The following is a 17,557-nucleotide window of genomic DNA, read 5'->3' on the forward strand; positions in this document are numbered from 1 at the left end:
TCAGCTAAGGGTGCTGATCTAACATTCTGCCTAACGCCAGGAGTGATGGCTGGGCAAGGTACCTGCACGCTTTGCTCTGCTTTCATTGCTCCGTGAAATAAAGTGCAGGATGTTGGCAAACGGGGCACAGCTGAAAGCTGTTTGGAACAGGAGAACCGTTGTGTCCTAGTTTGGGTTCCACATGAGCGACATTAATACCAAATAAGACTCCTGTTGCTGCATCCACTCTATGATGATGATGATGATGATTTACTAAGGAAATACTCTGCAGGAATTAGGTTTTTTAACATTTGGCTTCTTCTCTGCACATGCAAACAAGACACCTTCTGAACAAGTGGTTAACCATGAGCACCTTGCAGGGCTGGGTGCGTTACGGGTGGCTGTCAGGCTGTCCCGTGCTGAGCAGAACAACGCAGTGCTGGGCAGGGGCTTGATTTGGGGATTATTCTGGGCAGTGGGTGGAACAAAGCAGCACGTGTCTAAGCAGAGCTTTAAGCTGAGGCTGTGCAGGCTGGGACAGGGAAAGTGAGATGTAGGTGTGAGGGGCCATGGCACGGGGCCCTTCTACAGCACAGGTGTGGGGGAGTGGACAAGGGACACACTTTCGGGCATAGATAAGTTCCACGAGGGGGAATGGGATAAAGTTATGCCAGGGGAGGTTTAGCTTGAATATTGGGAAGAGCTTCTTTACTGAGAGGGTTGTGAGGCATTGGGATGGGCTGCCCAGGGAAGTGGTGGAGTCACCATCCCTGGAGGTCTTTAAAAGACATTTAGATGTAGAGCTTAGGGATATGGTTTAGTGGGGACTGTTAGTGTTAGGTCAGAGGTTGGACTCGATGATCTTGAGGTCTCTTCCAACCTAGATGATTCTGTGATTCTTGCTGAGCAGCCTGCAGTGCCATCCCAGGCCTCTCCATCCCATCACCTGTTGCTTTTGGTTGTTTATTTGTTGAGTGTTCTTGGTTCTCACCCTCTTACTGGACACAGCCAGCTCTGTCTGTAGGAAAACGATCAAAACAAGACAAGGAGCAAATTCGAGCATTAGACTAACTGTAGAAAGGTATTGAACTATTCCCTGGTTTCTTTTTAAGAGTTAACAAAAATATAAAAAAACATTTTGAAATGTTAGTCTTTTAGATGCTGTAGAACGGGAGGTTTCTATTTTGGGAAGTGATGAGTGATAACGTCTCGAATTTGCTTTGTTAAAACTTGCCTGTTGCTGCCCTTTCAGTTACTCAGAGTCGTCTCTTCTGGCAAAATGAAGGCATGAACTATCAGCTGATTGATACAGATGCTGACAGATCAAAATCTGTGTGTCTTCCTACTGAGAGGAGAACATCTCTCGCAAGATCTCTTTCCTCTGGGTTTATGAGTTAAATTGGGCAAACAGCATCCTTCAGGACATTGCAGCTCCATGGTGCGTGGCTTTCCCTGAAATCACTGCTTTGAGAAGCCCTGAAATCTCAATTTCACCTCCTTTTCCCATGTCCTCACTCAGCTTGGCATTTGCAACCTTCCTTTAACACAGAAAACCCAGCAGAAGCAGAGCTGAGGAGGCAGAAATAAGGTCCCCTGTCCCCCTGCTAGCCCCCAGGCTGCAGGCAGAAGCGCCCTGCACGGGCAGTGCTGGCTGCCACCAGATTTGCTCTATTTTTATCCTCTTTCACGGTGCTCTGCCAGCAGGATTTAACGCTGGTGAATGTTACCAATCCTCCGAAGAATCTCCCCATGGCTGCCTCACATTAATTATGCTCTAAGCTGAAGTTTGCTTTGCTAAACGCTGTTGCTATTTTAGAGCTATCGGAGGAAGGCAGCTGCCAGAGACGGCTCTCTTACAGCAACGTACAGCTGAGATCTGGGGGCTGGGAGGTCAGGGGGCAGCCCCGGCTGGGTTCCAGTGCCCGGTGGCTGCTTGGGACCCATGTCCTCGCTGTCCTTGGGCTCAGCTGCCCCGGGTGTCGTCACACAAGGGCCTTTGGAGGAACATTTCCCTGTCCACCAGAATTCCTGGGCCTGGAGGGAGTGTTTTCTGACTTGTTCTTTGCGAGGGATTGTTAGATAGAAAAGTCAAACCAGCCCATTTACGCTTCCTTTAAAGGGGTTCTGTGTCCCCAGGAGCATTGCAGATAGGAAGAGGGGGAGGCAGGGGCTGCAGTGAGTGCAGTGTGGGGACATCTGAACCTCGGGCTCAGTTCCCTGCACTGGCAGGACTTCATCTGAGAGCGGCCAAGGAGTTTGGTGCTTGCTCAATGATGATGGGACAAGTTCCTTCCTCTTTGTTTATCCTTTTTGTTTATTTTGTTATTCCCTTTTGGTTATGTATTTTGTTAGGCTGCCAGAGTTCAGACTCATTTGAACTGCACACCTGAACCACTGCGCTCTGTGCACCTCTCCTGAGGGCACAACAGGCGGAGGGCCTGACTGGAATTTCCCCAGGATCTCCTGTCGGCTTTTCTTATTGTTTCCTCAGCAAAGTGAACCAACCTTCATCGCAATGCCTTCGCCTGATGCTGGCACGCTAGTGAAAGCAGCGTCACCTGAGCTGCACAGCTGACACCTTTCCTTCCAAGGGCTTTATTCTCAGTGTCACGCAGCATGATAAGGAGGTTGCTTCTTCTCATCTCAGTGTGTCCTCTCTTCACAGACCGTTTGGGTTATCTGTAGGAAATCATCAGAATATCAGAAGGATGTTTGTACCTTAGGACTGGGAACCAGCTGTAAAAACAGTAGAAAATAAAGAGGCTTGGCTGTACTTGAAGTGGGGAGAGAGAAGAACAAAGAGAGGGCAATGTGAAAACTCTTCGTGTTGGCAGCAGTGTTTGTGCTCTTCTGGGCAGAAAGACTGAGTTCCTGGATGTGCATTCGGCAGCCTTTTTATGGTTTGGGTTACAAGAAAGATTAAAGGAAGAGTCCGTCACACCATGTTAGTGATAAGGAACATTACTGAGGATTGTTTCATGAACCCATGCTGTAGGTCATGAAATCCCAATGAGATAAGCAGTGTCCTCTTTGCTAACTACAGGGAAGGCAAGGTAAATACCACCTGATACTCAGTTTCTACCATCACACTCCCCCAGGTGTAAGGACTTCTGACTGTAATTAACAGACAGCAGTGTGACAAAATGACAGCTTGGAAGTGCTCAGCTGCTGGATAGTTTTGTGTGCAATCAGCACGTCAAAAAATGCATTCCTCTGCAGGCTGCGGTGCTGCCCTGGCCCACTGCTCTCCCTGGGAAAAGAAAGGCAAAGAACTTGTTCTGTTGCCATAAAGAAAAACAGCATTATTGTTCTACACATCCAGTAGGTTTCCAATTTGTTATATTAAAAGGCAGGAAGATAAATACACCCTGTAAAAGTAATTTAATTTGAACTGGCAATAAAACTCACAGTAGTGCAAGGATCAGAAAGAAGCGAAATGAGCACAGAAAGCTGTGCTAACTGCGAGCTGTGAATGGGCAGTCATTTCCTCAGGAAGATACACATTGCCTGGGAAAAGAAGGATTTTGGCAATGCCACGCCACAGTACCTCATTTGTTGCTGGAAGAGCCCTGTAATACAGATAGCAGAGTGTGTGCAGTACTTGCTGTCAGTAATTCACACAGCGTGCTGCAACTGAATCTGGTGCCTCTACCCCTCGTTTGCTGTGTGTTTTAGAAGTGAAGGCTCAGATGGGGGTACAGGGGTGACCATCCCAGAGCCAACTACCAAACCAGTGGCAGCACGTATTGCTGCCTGTCTCCAGCGAGTCACACTGGCTGTCTGCCTCTTGTCATGCATTATTTGGGCACGGCTCTGTCTTCCACTTGTTCAGGAAACTTCAGTTTGTACCTGAAAACACAAATGCTTCTTTTCCTGGCTATTGCAAAGCGTGTCGGGCAGTCCAGTTTCACTTCAGAAGAAATGGAATGAGCCTCAGCAAGCCCAAGGGTTAGCATTTGTCTTGCTAGCTCTAGGAGATAGATGTTGCATTGGAGCTGACACTCCAAAATCAGACGGTGCTCTGTAGCAGCGGGGCATTACCACATCTCCTCTCAGGAGCCAGAGTTATTGCTGGGACTAATTCAGAGAGCCTGCAGGCACTGCTGCAGTCAGCAACAGCCTTCGGGGGAAGGCAGCTTTATTTTTCTGGATGTCCACAGAGTGCCATTTCCCTGCTGATGAGTAACGTTCCCCTTGCAGGAACAACAGAAGGAGCTCATGGTTACTGGTTTCTAATACACGGTTGGGCAGGAGGCAGATGGAAATAATGTTTCTGGAGCAGGCAGTGGAGAATAGGTGTTGTGTCAGCTTCCACTGCGGTCTCCAAAGGCTACTGAGAACCTGCTCGTGAAGCAGAGCAGATTTTGACTTGCAGTCAGCATTTCCTGCAGATACGTGAGTCGAGAAGGACCTAGTCTGACCTGCAAACCCCAGGCATTTGGAGAGCCAGCAGAGAGCACGGGCTTTTTAGCTTTATGTCTGGGCATTGCCAAGGCAATGGTGTTTCCCAGAGTCCACGCTCTTTCAACTCTGGTTTGTGTTCCTATGGTTTTCTCGGTTGCATTTTAGCAAAACTGCATCCCTAGGTCTTGAGATGGGCACAGTGCAACAACACAGACTCCTAGATGTTTTGCCATTGAACACTGAAGACACTGCTGAATGCAGAGCCACTCTGCTCAGCCCTGCAGGACAGCACAAGACCTGTCCATCCCCATAAGCAAGAAGAGAAGCAGATGCATCAGGATGAAAGACAAGCTTGGCTAAGCAGGGAAGTCAGGATGCAGCTCCTGTGCAAAGGGTTGTACGCAGGAGGTGGAAGCAAGGTCAGGATATGAAGGAGAAATTTGGAGATCTCTTCTGGGAATGTAGGGATGGTACCAGGAAACCAAATGGCAACTGGAGCTAAGACTTGCAAGGAATGTCAAGAGCAACAAGCAGAGCTTCTACCTCTAGATAGCACTAATAGGCAGAGCAAGGAACATGTGAGCCAGCTGCTGAGCGGGGTGGGTGATGCAGTGACAGCAGACAAACGAGGCTGAGGTACTCAGTGCCTTCTTTGCTTCCTTCTCTACCAGCAAGGTCTCCTGTGTCTCTGTGCCTAGTGAAGGTGCTCAAGGAGGAGAAAAAAACACCAGCAGTGGCTAAGGATCTATTCAGGGATTGTTTCTATGAAAATTTGATCCGCACAAGTCCATGGGATGAGATGGGATGCTTCTGAAAGTGCTGAGAGAATTGGGTGATATCCTTGCAAGGCTTCTTCATCCTCTGAAGCCTCACGGTGAGCAGGGGAGTTACCTGGCAGCCGAAGATGGATGTTATAACCAGCTTCAGAAAGGCTGAAAGAACAGTCCAGGAAACTATCCCAGGGAAAATCACGGAGCGAGGCATCCTGAAGCACACTTCTGTGCACATGAAGAAGGTGACATTCTGCCTGCCCAACTTGGTTTCCTTCCGTGATCAAGTGACTGGGTGTGCAGGTGAGAGGAGTGCTGTATTTACCTTGAGTATTTAGGAGTATTTACCTAGGAGTATTTACCTTGACTTCAGCAGCGGTTTTGACACAATCTTCTTCTGTTCCATGGTACTCGTTTCCAAGCTGGGATGTTCCAGTCTAAGTGGGTGGACAAACAGCTGAGTGAAAGCCCGGTCAGATGTTTGAGCTCCAGGGGTGCCGGTGGTTAACAGGCTGCCCTCCCATGAGAACAGTCCAGCAGAGGAACAGATTGCCCAGAGGTGCTGTGCAGTCTCCAGCCTTGAAGGCATTCAAGGGCTGGCTGAATAACGCCCTGACCAACCCGGTCCAGCCTCACAGCTGATCCTGCTCACAGCAGAGGTTGCACCAGAGTTTTTTTCAACTGGAGTTATTCTACAATCCCGTGGTACCAATCCATCAACCATTACACACGCAGCAGGGGGCCGGGTGAGTTAGCCCAGAGTTTTATGTACCCTCACATCTCAACACCTGGTTTGTGACCTTAGTGAAGTTTTGTTAATAGTTGTGTTTGTGGGACAATGAATTCAGTTGTCCCCTCGGCAGGCACAGCCCTGTGACCTTTTCAGCCCCTGCACAGATCTCTGCAACTTCTTCAAACAGCTTTAATTAGATCTGCTCTCTGCACGTGGCAGTCACTGAAACACTGCTCTCTGAACGAGCCAGGGAACACAATGTCTGTGGTGGTACAGCCTTTACTTGAGTCATGCAACAGAGCCGAGACATTGAGATCCACGTACAGCTCTGTCACGGGCAGAGCTAGGGGAGCAGAAGGAGCAGAAGGAGCAGAAGGAGCAGAAGGAGCAGAAGGAGCAGAAGGGTGATTTGCACGTGTGCATGGGCTGGGGGGGAAAGCCTAGCGAGTGCCCAAAGCAGTGAGCTGCAGAGAGGAGCTGCTGCTTGTGTGTTAAACAGAACTATTTGCCCCTTGCCATAGTCAGCAGTGATTCATTTAATAGCAAAAGCTCTGAGGCATTTAATGGGAAATGGTACAAATAACTAAATGTAAGAGTGGGTGCCCAGTAAAGGTCAATAGTTGTTTCCACAGAGCCAGGTTGTGTTTCACTCTATTGATCCATGCAGCACTTCTGCTTTCTGTATAAATACAAATAAGTAAAAATAATAATCCAACCCATGTATAATTCAGTCCAGTTCATGTGAGCTACATTCTGGCTTTCTGTAACACGAATGAGAAAATTGCAGCCCTGCTGTACGTTTGATGCCATAGCCTTGCTCAGAAGCCCACCCCAGGAGAGCGCAATCGCCCCGTGTGCATTCTCTTCACATGAACTTCTCAAGGTCACTGACTGCCTGAGCAACTCCTTCATGCCATTTCCTACCATTAAGTACAGTAGAAGCAAGTCAGCCTTGGTGCTTTATTTATAGATCCTGTAGATGCACAGTTCTTGCATTCGATTAACAAGGGCAGAAATGGGATGAATTTTTTATCCATTACGGACCTTGTGCTGCATAAAATGCTGTGCATTTCTGCTGGAGGCTCTCCTGCTTTAACCTTTGACTTATAATTAATGATTCAGCTACCAGTGTGTTACTGACGTCTTGCATAAGGCTTGTGTGGTTCATGTGTACTTACCCACTCCATACTCATTCCATCTATTAATTTGACTTTTTTTGGAGCAACAAGCCACAGTGTGCAGCATCGCCACGTGTACATGAACTGGGAAACGAGCACTGTGCACTGCAGGAACACATGCTGATGTGGCAAGCAACATGAGGTGATGAGGCAACGCTTCTTTCCTTCTTTCTTTTCATGTTCTTCTCTTTCTGTTTGCATTTTGGTCACCACTTTCATTTGCAAGACTGAAAGATCTTCCCTGGGCCTCCATCACTGCTGACCCCGTGGGATCATCTGCTAGTGATCACAGAAGGGAACGAAATTGGCTTTGGCTGGCCTTATTATTGCACACATGAACTGCAACCTTAATCAGCAGTGTTCTGCTAACTCTTCAGTAGGATTTTGATCATTTTCTTAACGTTTCTTTCCACCCTCTGCTCCGTGTCACAAGTCTCTTGAACAAGCATTGAGGGTGAGACCCAAAGCATCATTTGTGGTGCTAAGGAGCAACGCCAGCAGGATGGGAGGGCCAGCACTGCCCTGACCAAGGCCACCTGGTAATGCTCAGAGGGACCCGGAGATACAGGCATGCTCTGAGCACCTTTCGTGCACTCTGGAGTTGTTCCCACTGCAGAAGAGAAGAGAAGGAGGTGTCCCTAATTTTTTTCCAGCAGACATATTTCCCTTTGGGATTTCGGCAGGCGCAACAGCCCCTGTCCAGCCCTCGTAGGGAAGCAGCTCCTCCCACTGATGTGATCTCTCTGCGTCCCCTTTGTGTGGGAATTGGGTGGGATGGGAGGACGAAAAGCCTTCTGCAGGCACACCAGCTGAGCACAAGGAGGGCACCGTGTTGCCAGGCCTGTTGGGGAGCCGGGGGCTGAGGCTCTCAAGCAGCTCAGAGGATTGTAGGAGCAGGGCTTTGAGAGACACTCCAGTACCAAGATGTGTGCAGAGTCTTGGGTCTCCTGGGATGTGAAAGCCATTAATCATGTGGAATTAAGGCAGTTAATCAAGTCTCAGAAACTGACAAAAGATTGTTCCTGAGGCTTTTTACCTTGAATATCTTTGGAAAATGATAGTTTCGGCTTTCCACTCGACTACCTCTGCAAGCTAATTCGTGCTCTTCAGAGGCAGCCCAAGGTCAGCTCGGGACGGCGCTGCCCCCGCGGTGCGCTGCGGCTCTGCCGGGGCTGGTGCTGAGGAGCTGCTGTCGGGTGCCCTGGCAGGAGCTTAACTTAGGGCAAGAGCTGGTGCTGCAGGCCTCAGTTTGTCGTTTAAAACTCGAAGTATTTCGATCACCAAATGCACCACGTGGGATCTGCGTGCCGTGATGGAGGCGCAGACCGGAGCGTGGGCAAGGCGCAGGCTGCGTCGTGCTGTCTGCGTCCCGACTTCACACGGAAACCTCATTTAGCTCATCTTTCCTCATTACATAATTTATGAAATTAATTTCCAATGGACTTGCTCCAGAAGCTGATTGTGCCCTCGTGGTTGCTGTTTGGTTCCTGGCAGCCTCAGGGAACGAAGGCCCCTCTCAGGGCTGCTCCCAGCACTGCTTTTTGGCCCCCTGGCCCTTTCTGCGTTTCATGGGCAGCTGCGGGCAGCTTGTGGAAGGAGCAGCAGCTGCCTCCTGCCTGCTCTGGAGGCCGCCCATCGCACTGCTGCCCTGCCGTTGTTCCTGCCCGGCGCTGAGCAGGACCCCGGGGCTTTTTGCCCTCTCGTTGTCCTGATGGCAATGAAGGCTCCGGCTGCACCTCCCCGAGGCAGGGGAGCAGCGGGGGGCCCGTCCCCGATCCCGTGCAGTGCCCAGCGGCAGCAGCAGGTGGCGAGCACAGGCTGTGCCATGGGCACCACCAGCACAGCGATGCCAGAAGCAAAAGGGATAACGCAGCCGGGCACAGGACTGACAGCAGTTGCTTCTTCCACCCGCATCACCATCACAAAGAAGGCAGGAGATGTCTCAGCTCCTCCTGTGGATGCTGGTGCCGCTCCTTTCCCCAGGCAGGGTGTACCATGGCATTGTCCTGCAGCCTTTGCCATCTGGCGGAGAAACACTGCTCTGTGGTCATCCCACCAAGGACGAGGCTTTAAAGTCAACACAACTGAGGCTTGAAAGATGTGTCCATGGATGGTCTCAACTTCCTGGCAAGAACTGACAAATGGAAACATTTGGCCAAGGCTAGAGATGCTCTCAGGGGTGTCGTGTCGTGGTGATGAGCAGGGTTTGGGATGGACTGATCTCTGCTGATGCTCCGTGCATCCTCTGGGTGGGATTTCGTGGCATCCCTTCCTGTGGGACACTGCAGTGCACACAGACTGCCCTGGGGCTTGGTGTGTGGAGGGCGGCATCAGTGCATTTGGATAGCTGTGCCAGGGTACGAGACGTGTGATCACAGTATTGTGCATGACGTGTTCAGCTGGAGTGATGAGGCTGTTGAATAAGCAGTTTCAGCTTCAATCATTTTTCTAAAAGCTGTTTTTGAACAGAATCTTCCATTAGGAAAAAGCAGTCAGGAGTTTGTCTCAGTTTCCCTGTCCGTGTCACCAAGCCCGTCCTTGTTGCGGCCAGCGTGACAGCAGCAGCCCTGGGCAGAGGTGGGTGAGTTGCAAGCAGTCTCTGACCCCTCTGCTGCAGCTGCACGGCCGTGTGGGCCGAGCCCACCTGCAGGTCCAGCTCCTCAAAAGCACATTGTTTTGTTTTTTAACTCGGTGTTTTGGTTCTGCACATGTGGCTCCCTGAAGCAAAGAGGTGCAGCAGGGAGCAGGTACTGCCCCTGTGCTGCTCCTCAGCTCCCTGCGAGCAGCGTGCGAGTGCCTGCCTTCTGCTGTGCCCAGCCCGGGTAGCAGAGTGACACAGCACAAGACAAAATGTTCTGGGAAGCCTTTTGGAGGGATTTTAAACCCTCGTTGCGCATCAGTCTGCAGTGTCCTCACTCCATTAATATTCTGGAGGGAGTGATGTAACCCTGCCCTAGCATGATTGCTCTGCTGATTAAGGGCCATCATTAGGTGTCGCTTTCGGAGCTTTCAGCTGGCTGCATGCTTTGAAGCTGAAGGCAAATAACGAAGGTGCGGGGCAGACAGCGCCTTCTCTCTCCTGCTTTCCAGGTAAAATACCTTCTTTGATTTACTTGGTTTATTATTACCACCCCTAAAAAAGCAGGACACAGATTAAACATTGCCAAACCTTTCTGCTCTCACAGGCGAGGCTATTTGCTAAATAGTCTGTCTGAGGCTCTTTTTGATGCTGCTGAACAACCTCGTAGCAATTTACTCGGCAGCCTGAGTTCTGGAGGAGTTGCACTGTTAAAAAATACAGGAGTTTCTTTTCTTACCCAGAACATGTGTTTGAAATGGAAAACACAGGGCAGGGTTTTCATCTGCAACCACATCATACTCGGCGGGTACAGTTTGAAAAGGATTTATTGAAGGCATCGGAACCTCTCAGCTGCCTTCATTTACAGCGATGTGGCTGTTCCAGGGGCAGGTTCAGAGCATCCCCCGGCAGGACGGGCAGCGGAGAAGTGAGCTAAGTGCTGACAAGCGTGGTGAGCCCGTTGCCAGGCAGCGATCTGTGCTCTGCTCATTGCATTCACTTAATGAGTCCCACAGAATTAGCAGCCCCCTTACTCTTCTAAATTAGCATGTAATCTTGTGATCTGCTGGAGAAGCAGAGCCGGGAGCCTTCCAGGGCCAGCATCCTGCTGCAGCTTGAAGGGCACCTCCCGGGGTCACCCGGCCCAGCCTCCCAGAACATTTCTGATCGCCACAGCCTGCTCAGGGCTGGGTCCAGGGGAGCCTTGAACACGGACAGAAATTCAGCAGCCTCCCTGGGCAACCTGTTCAGCGTTGCCCTGCAGCACCTCACAGGCAGCAGGGCACCTTTCGGGTGCTGAGTGCGAGCACTGCTCATGCCTCGTGCACCGCTGCTCATGGGACGGTCTGAAACAAGCGATGACCCAAAGCTGGATGGAACGGAGGGCAGAGACAAGTCACACTTGGTCTCACGTGATGTTTTTAAGCCTATTTGCATCAGTTTTTGCCTGGGCCTACTTAGTTCAAACCAGAGGTGACAGGCACTGGCGTCATTCTGAGCTGCTGCTGGAAAGGAGGAGAAGTTTGGTGTTCGGGAGGGTTAAAGCAGCCATCGGCATTCTGCAAACACAGTCCCTGTGCATGTTATCTGCAGCCTGATCGAGTCACAACTCATGCAAATGGCCTGATAATATATACGTAGGCTCAAAGCCTGGAGTCAGACTAGCCTTTTGTATTGAAGGGATATTTCGAGTGATTGAAGAGGAATCCATGTATTACCTGCGTACTTTTCAGCAATAGCTGAAGGAGCTGTGTTGGAAGTAACCTATCTGACAGCAGAGCACCGTGAGGAGAAAAATGCAGAGAGCATTTCACATGCATCGTGCTACAACGATGTTTTACCCCTGCAAGGAGCGGTAACGATTTCATTTCTAAGTGACAAAAAATATGTATTTTGGATCAAAGCGCTGCAGTACATTAACACTAAAAAATAATGCATTTGTTATCAGTACACAGCTTTCATTGCTGGAAACTGAATTATAAAACAGCGTTTGTGTGGATCGTGGGCAGATTGTGTCCCTCGGACCACAGCATTAAATGCAGTGTGTGCTCTTCCCCTCCAGCCGGCTGTGGCTTCGGGACCTTCTGAATCAGCCACGGCAGCTTTGTGCTTAACAATCTTTAAGGGATTTTCCTCCCGTGGATTTATCTAATTTGCCTGGGCTCGTGGGGGGTTTTGGGGTGCTGGGGGCAGCTCGCAGCCTCGCTGCCAGGTGGGGCAGCTTGCAGCCTGCAGTGGTCCAGCTCTGACCCACCCGCAGGGCACCCAGCACGGGCACTGCCTCGCCCCGACCCGCAGCCGAGCTGCCCTGGGGTCAGTTATTCCGAAGTTATTGCCAGGACACTTCTGCAGCTCTGCTTCCACACGCGTGGCTATTCCCATTCAGATTGCACCCTCCCTGAGATGCGTTTGCAAACGGCCTCCTGATCAATTATTTTCTTCTCTGTAGAGAAATTACTGTCGAAATTGGAAATGCGTTTGATTTGCTAAGGGCAAAGGAAGGGGAAGACAAAACCTAAGAACTCAAGATCTGAATCTGAAAAAAAAAAAGAGAGAAGGAGCAGCCCTTTAATGTCCCAGGCAGCATTTTGCTGTAAGGAAATTTATGCAAAGCCCATAAAATGCAAGAACAACCCAAATTACCACAGAGGCAATCAGAGTCCATCACCAACAGATGTTGGGAATGTGAAGATTCGGCTGCTGTGAAAACAGAAAGAAGCACAAACCCACGGCACACACAGTGACCACAGCCGGACCGTGTCTGCTTCTGGAAGAGTTTGGGACAAGGCGGTCAAAATTTCTGGTGGAAAATCAGGTGTTGTTACTCACAGGTGACAGGGCAGTGCCAAAGGACGGGCAGTACCCCGCTGTTTTAATGCTGTCAAAGCAGAGGCAGGCAGCTGGAGGCAGGGGATGTTTTACAGATGCAGGGATGTGTTTGGGATCCTCCTTGGGGTGGCCCCGGTCCCTGAGGCAGTCAGCCTGCAGCCTGCACCCTCCCGGCAGGGTGCGGACTTTTTCTTCTCCAAAACTCTCCTCCAGTTGTGATTCCTTTGAGTTCTCGGCCTGGTTGCCCCAGGTAGTTTCAGGCTGCCCCAGCTCGTCTCGGCTGTGTGCCACACAGAGCTCCTGCAGCCCATGGGGCTGGCGGTGATGTGCGAGGTCCTGTGCTCATCACGGCACCAGGTCAGAGCTGTGCTGTCCTCATGCGGCTCCCCAGAGACAGAAAGAGGAGAAAGGACTGGATGCGACCCCTTAGGGATGGGGCTTATCGGGGGGGTGTTTATGGAGTGGTGTTTATGGGTGTTTGATGTCCTGGGGCAGCTCAGTGGGGCTGCCGGGCTGCCACCCCTCGGGACCTCTCCCTGCCTGAGCAATGCTCGTCTTCTGAGGGTTAAAAATGCCTCCTGATTTCTTTTTAAACTGCATGGCAATTATTAAATATCCCTGCCAAGACGGGATGTGACAGACTGGAGGCCCCCCTCCCCAGCACACGTCCCCATGGGGCAGGACACGGCGCCCTGCTGCAGGGGGGGAGAGCAGAGCCCGACCCTCGGGGCAGCGCCAAGAGCCCAGGGAGCGCTGCGGCTCCGGGGAGCATTCCCCTCTGTATCATCCCCAAATGCTTTTGGCTTCGCCGTGGCAGTTTTTCTCTAATCGCAGAAATAGCAACACGCCTTGGGCGTATTTATTCACTCGAGTTTTATTTTAGTTACTTATTATAAAAGTGTTAATAACAGCCTGAAGGGAAGGAGCAGGATCGCGTTTCAGCAATGGAGAGCCGAGGACAAGTTGGTTTAAAATTTTGCTTAATGGACCATTATGGCCTTGGTGGAGTTTTTTCTTTTCTGCTGTCTTCGTTTCCCCTCCTGTCACTTGATGGCTTAGAAAGCAGACAGAAAAGGCAGCTGAGTTATGTAACACCGCCTGTCTCAGGGTTAGAAACTGCCGGTAAAAATCAGACCTTTGGGTAAATTGACTTCATTGCCAGCAAAAGGTGAATTCTTTTTAATTTTTATTTTTTTGGGGGAAGGTGAGGCCTGATTTTTAGCACCCTGTGTAATTACTCCTTGGTCAACATCAGTTTGATTTCAGCTCTTGGGAATCACAGAACGCTTGAGAAAGAGTTTGGAGATAGACAGAGAAATTTTGGCTGTGCCACGAAACCAAAGCAAGAGAGAAGTGATGCTAAAAACTCCTGATTTCTGCCAGGAACAAACGTCAGCCCCCAGCCTTGGAGGGCTGCGTGGCTCTTGCAGCTCCTGCAGTGCCTTGGTAGGGCAGGGGGCGGGTGCCTCTGCCCACAGCCTGCTCTCACTGCCCCTGGTGCGTGGCTTGTGCGTGTCCGCAGTGGTGAGATCTGTTCTGGTCTTCCTCCCCGTATGTAACTGGGAGAGGGCTTTGTGAGGGACAGGGGGAGGCAGGACTGAGCAGATCGCTTTGCAGCTCCTCTCTCCGGGCAGCAGACGGCACGTACCCAGCCGGGACAGCCACCTGGGTGCAGGACTGGAGTTTGAGGCACTCAGTCCCTGGTTTGCCAGGGTGGTCTTGTTTTGGGAGCCTTGTTCCTGGTTCCTGGGAGGGGTGGCATTTCCCAAGAGGTGCCTTGAGTCGCTCCAGCCCTGTTGGTGAGTTAGTTTTTGGCAAGCTGCCTCTGACACGAGGTGGTGCAGTCCGCCCCGTGCTGTTCTTCCCCATGAGCTCAGCTGCCAAGGCATGGGCATGAGGGAGCACTGCCTGGGGATCCTCGTGTGGGGACTTGTAAGTTGTGTGCAGGCATCTCGGGGGATGTGCTGCACACCCGGCACCTGTCTGAGCCCAGCACGCCTGGGGGAGGATCAGCACGATGCTCTCGTGTCCCAGCCTTCCCTCCTGGGGCAGAGTGATGCTGCATTTCCATTTAAACCCAAGTGTCAAGCTCGGTTTGTGAATTACGATTATTAAAACATGGCTGTTTATCTTCCTGAAACACTTCCGAGATTATTTATGCCTACACAATTTGTCAGAGGGAAATTTCAAAGGAATTAAAATAAACGTGTAATTTATTTGTGGTAGTTCAGATAGTCGGAGGCTGTAATTTCCCTGCAGGTTAGAGGTAGAAGAAGGAATAAATTAACTCCAACCATCCCATGTTTTACAGTTCGTGGCAGATCATCCGTGCTTCTGCTGTTGTCATTCGGAACCTTTTTCTTTTTCTTTCCTTTTAAGTTTGCAGATTTTCCCTCCACCCCCAAAATAAAATACAGCTGTGGCGTTACTTTGGTCGAGCATTACTGGCTTGGGGTTCCTCGGAGGCTTTCTGGAGAGCTGCACCTCGGCTTTGGACCCACCACCCTGTTGCAGGTGTGTCTCCCCGCACACAGTGTGCTCCCGCAGACCTGAGCAGCCCCACGGCCACCCCTCTGCCTCCTTGAGCCGTGCTCGCAGCCAGAGGGCAGCCAGGCAAGCAGTCAGCCCCCTGCCCAGCTCGTCCCTTGGACAAACATCCCCCAGGGCACCTCCTACCGACACAAGCGGGCATTTGAGCGTTAGTCACAGCAGTGGAGCTCAATGTGTGAGCCTCCAGCTTTTTATTTTAGCTGAGTAAAAGTCAGTTTGTTTTTTTTTTAGCTGTGTAAAAGGCAGTTTTCTTTTTTTGAGCACAGAACCACAGCAGTGCGTTCTTCCTCAGGGGTGGCACACCAAAGCCAAGTGTGCCTCCTTGTACGGCTGGCCATGAGGAAGGTACAGTGAGTAGCAAGCTGCAAATTAACTCCCAAGTCGTGTCAATACTCCTTGTGCCAGCACACAGCTCTGCTCCGAGCTCCATGGCACTGCTGTGTGGCTCCTGGAGCTCTGAGGGTGCGTTTCTGGCGGCTGTGCCGGAGCCCACAGCAGTTCGGAGCAGTGCCGTCCCGGCGGGGTTCTCGCTGTGATTTGTTCGTGTCCGTGCAGCACTGCACGCAGCAGGGGTGAACGTGGGTGTGCATGCTCAGCAGCTGCAGGGGAACTTTCCTATTTGGTAAGGAACTGACCTGCTCTGCTGCGAGGGGTGGAAGAAGCTCTGCTCCACATCGCTGCTGCTCTGTGCAAGCTCACAGAGCTGTTGGAGATGAAGATGAGATCTTTAATCAGGCTCCCTGTTTCCCTCCAGGTCTTGATGGTTTTGCTGTGAGTTTATTTATTTAAAAAAAAAATAAAAATGAAAGAAAGCAAGCGTTTCTGTGTTCTTTAAAACTGATGTTGAAGTTGTTCTGGCAGTGGCTCAGCCTTGGCAGTGTTCTGAGACCTTCTAGGGTCTGACCTTGTTGCTGTTCATTTCCTGAGGGACTCGGTGGCATCCCCTTCCTCTTCCAGGGTCACACTGGGGAGCGTCCCCTCACCATGGATAAATCACCGTTCATCAGGATGGCTGATACTCCTCAAACACAACGACGCGGTTCCATTAAGAAGCAGTTTTTTTTTTAAATAGATGAAGAGACAGAAGTGCGGAATAAAGATTGGGTGCCTGCCAATGTTTCGTCTTTCCAGTGGTCATTTTTTTAACTTCAGGTGCAGCAGCCAGGCTGGATGGCACTTCTCTCCTGCAATTAACTGTTCATGTTTTCTGCAAGCAGCAATAGGAACATCACAACCGAAATGCAGGTCGGATCGCCACTGATGCTTAGCAGCCTAGCGTGGCTCCCCCGGTCCCAGCAGCCACGCAGCAGGGCATCGCTGGCTGCTGCTCTCCTGCCTGCCAGCTCCCGGGACTGTGGGGTCGCTCCTGAATCGCCCACTTTTGGGATCCTGGCGTCCTGTTCTGCCATGAGTGCCACCCCTCTGGAGCGGAGGAAATGGGCAGCTTCAGGTGGCTGCTGCGTGGCCTGGGCAGCTGCCTCCTCCCTCCCAGCCAGCCGATGTCTGTGCCCTGGGAGCTCTGCTCCTCCCTGGCCTCACCCCACTGCAGCCGTGGCCACTGCTGCTGCCTGAGGGCCTCTTAGCTGTGTGCCTGCTGTTCCCTTGAGCTGGGCTGCTGGCTCTCTCAGGGAGTGCTCACGCAGCTGCATTTCCCCTGATTCCCCTATTTTTTTGCTCACTGCTGTACCAGCCCTGCTGCTGGCGAGCCCGGGAGGGAGAGGAGCTGCTGCGGGGCCATGCGGGGCTGCAAAATAATTTCACAAAATTGCTATTAGAACAGGCCTTTGATCCAAACCTGCCACAGCTCATTTTTGTAGAGTTTTGATGGAATGAACAGAGCAAAGATCAAGGAGCCTGTAAGCTCCTTGCAGGGGAATTAAGGCCTCTGTCAGGGTAGAGTTTCGTTCCAAGAGCAAGGTTTTGATGGGCCACTTGTTGTCTTGCATATCCGGAGTATAAAAAATCAAATTCCTCCTTCTGTAAAGCATTTTCTGCTCCCTTGCCAGAGCACTGACTTTTCAGCAAGCCCTTACCTTGCTGAGGCAATGTTGCCGCAGTTGCAAAGCGAACAAAATGGAGCAAACCAAATCGTTGCCAGCCTCTTATTTTCAGTGCTCTTGGCTTCTGCTTGTAATTACAGTGGTGCAGTTTTCAGACACATCTGGGAATTTTCATTTGATAGTATTCAATTATAATGATTATGCTGTGTCTCCTATAATAAAATGTTTTCCATATGTTAGACACAATAAAATCATAATATCCCCCAGTGCTACGATCTGCACATTAATACAACTCTTAGGTGGCGTAAAGTGCGTGTGCCTGGGCTCCAAAGGCACAGCCACAAACATTTCATGTAACATCCCCAGGAAGCATCACAGATTTCAGTGGGGCTGCTGTTAAACACCCGCGTGTTTGGAGCTGTGCGGTGCGGCTGTCCTGCTCTGTAGGTAATGGCACTCACACATCAGCCGAGGCACTCTGTACATACACAAAGTGTATGTAAAGCAAAGGTGCTCCTGCTTGCAAGATAACCATC

The 17,557-nt window shown here is 50.9% G+C and overlaps 2 long non-coding RNA genes across 3 annotated transcripts; one reads left to right on the forward strand and one right to left on the reverse strand.

Annotated features, from left to right (window-relative positions):
• The first annotated feature begins 235 nt into the window (after positions 1–235).
• Positions 236–17,241, forward strand: LOC140002554 (uncharacterized). Of its 2 annotated transcripts, XR_011809382.1 has the most exons (3): positions 236–365; positions 1,232–1,417; positions 2,332–17,241. It is a non-coding gene; the product is annotated as an uncharacterized lncRNA (long non-coding RNA). The 2 variants fall into 2 exon arrangements; XR_011809381.1 differs by lacking the exon at positions 2,332–17,241 and having other exon boundaries at positions 1,232–2,265.
• LOC140002553 (uncharacterized) lies at positions 359–5,656 on the reverse strand. Its single transcript, XR_011809380.1, has 3 exons — positions 5,516–5,656; positions 2,485–2,658; positions 359–997 (listed from the first exon to the last, which is right to left on the reverse strand). It is a non-coding gene; the product is annotated as an uncharacterized lncRNA (long non-coding RNA).
• Positions 17,242–17,557: the final 316 nt, after the last annotated feature.

This window comes from Anas platyrhynchos, chromosome 5 (assembly GCF_047663525.1).
Source record: "Anas platyrhynchos isolate ZD024472 breed Pekin duck chromosome 5, IASCAAS_PekinDuck_T2T, whole genome shotgun sequence".
Lineage (NCBI taxonomy): Eukaryota > Metazoa > Chordata > Aves > Anseriformes > Anatidae > Anas > Anas platyrhynchos.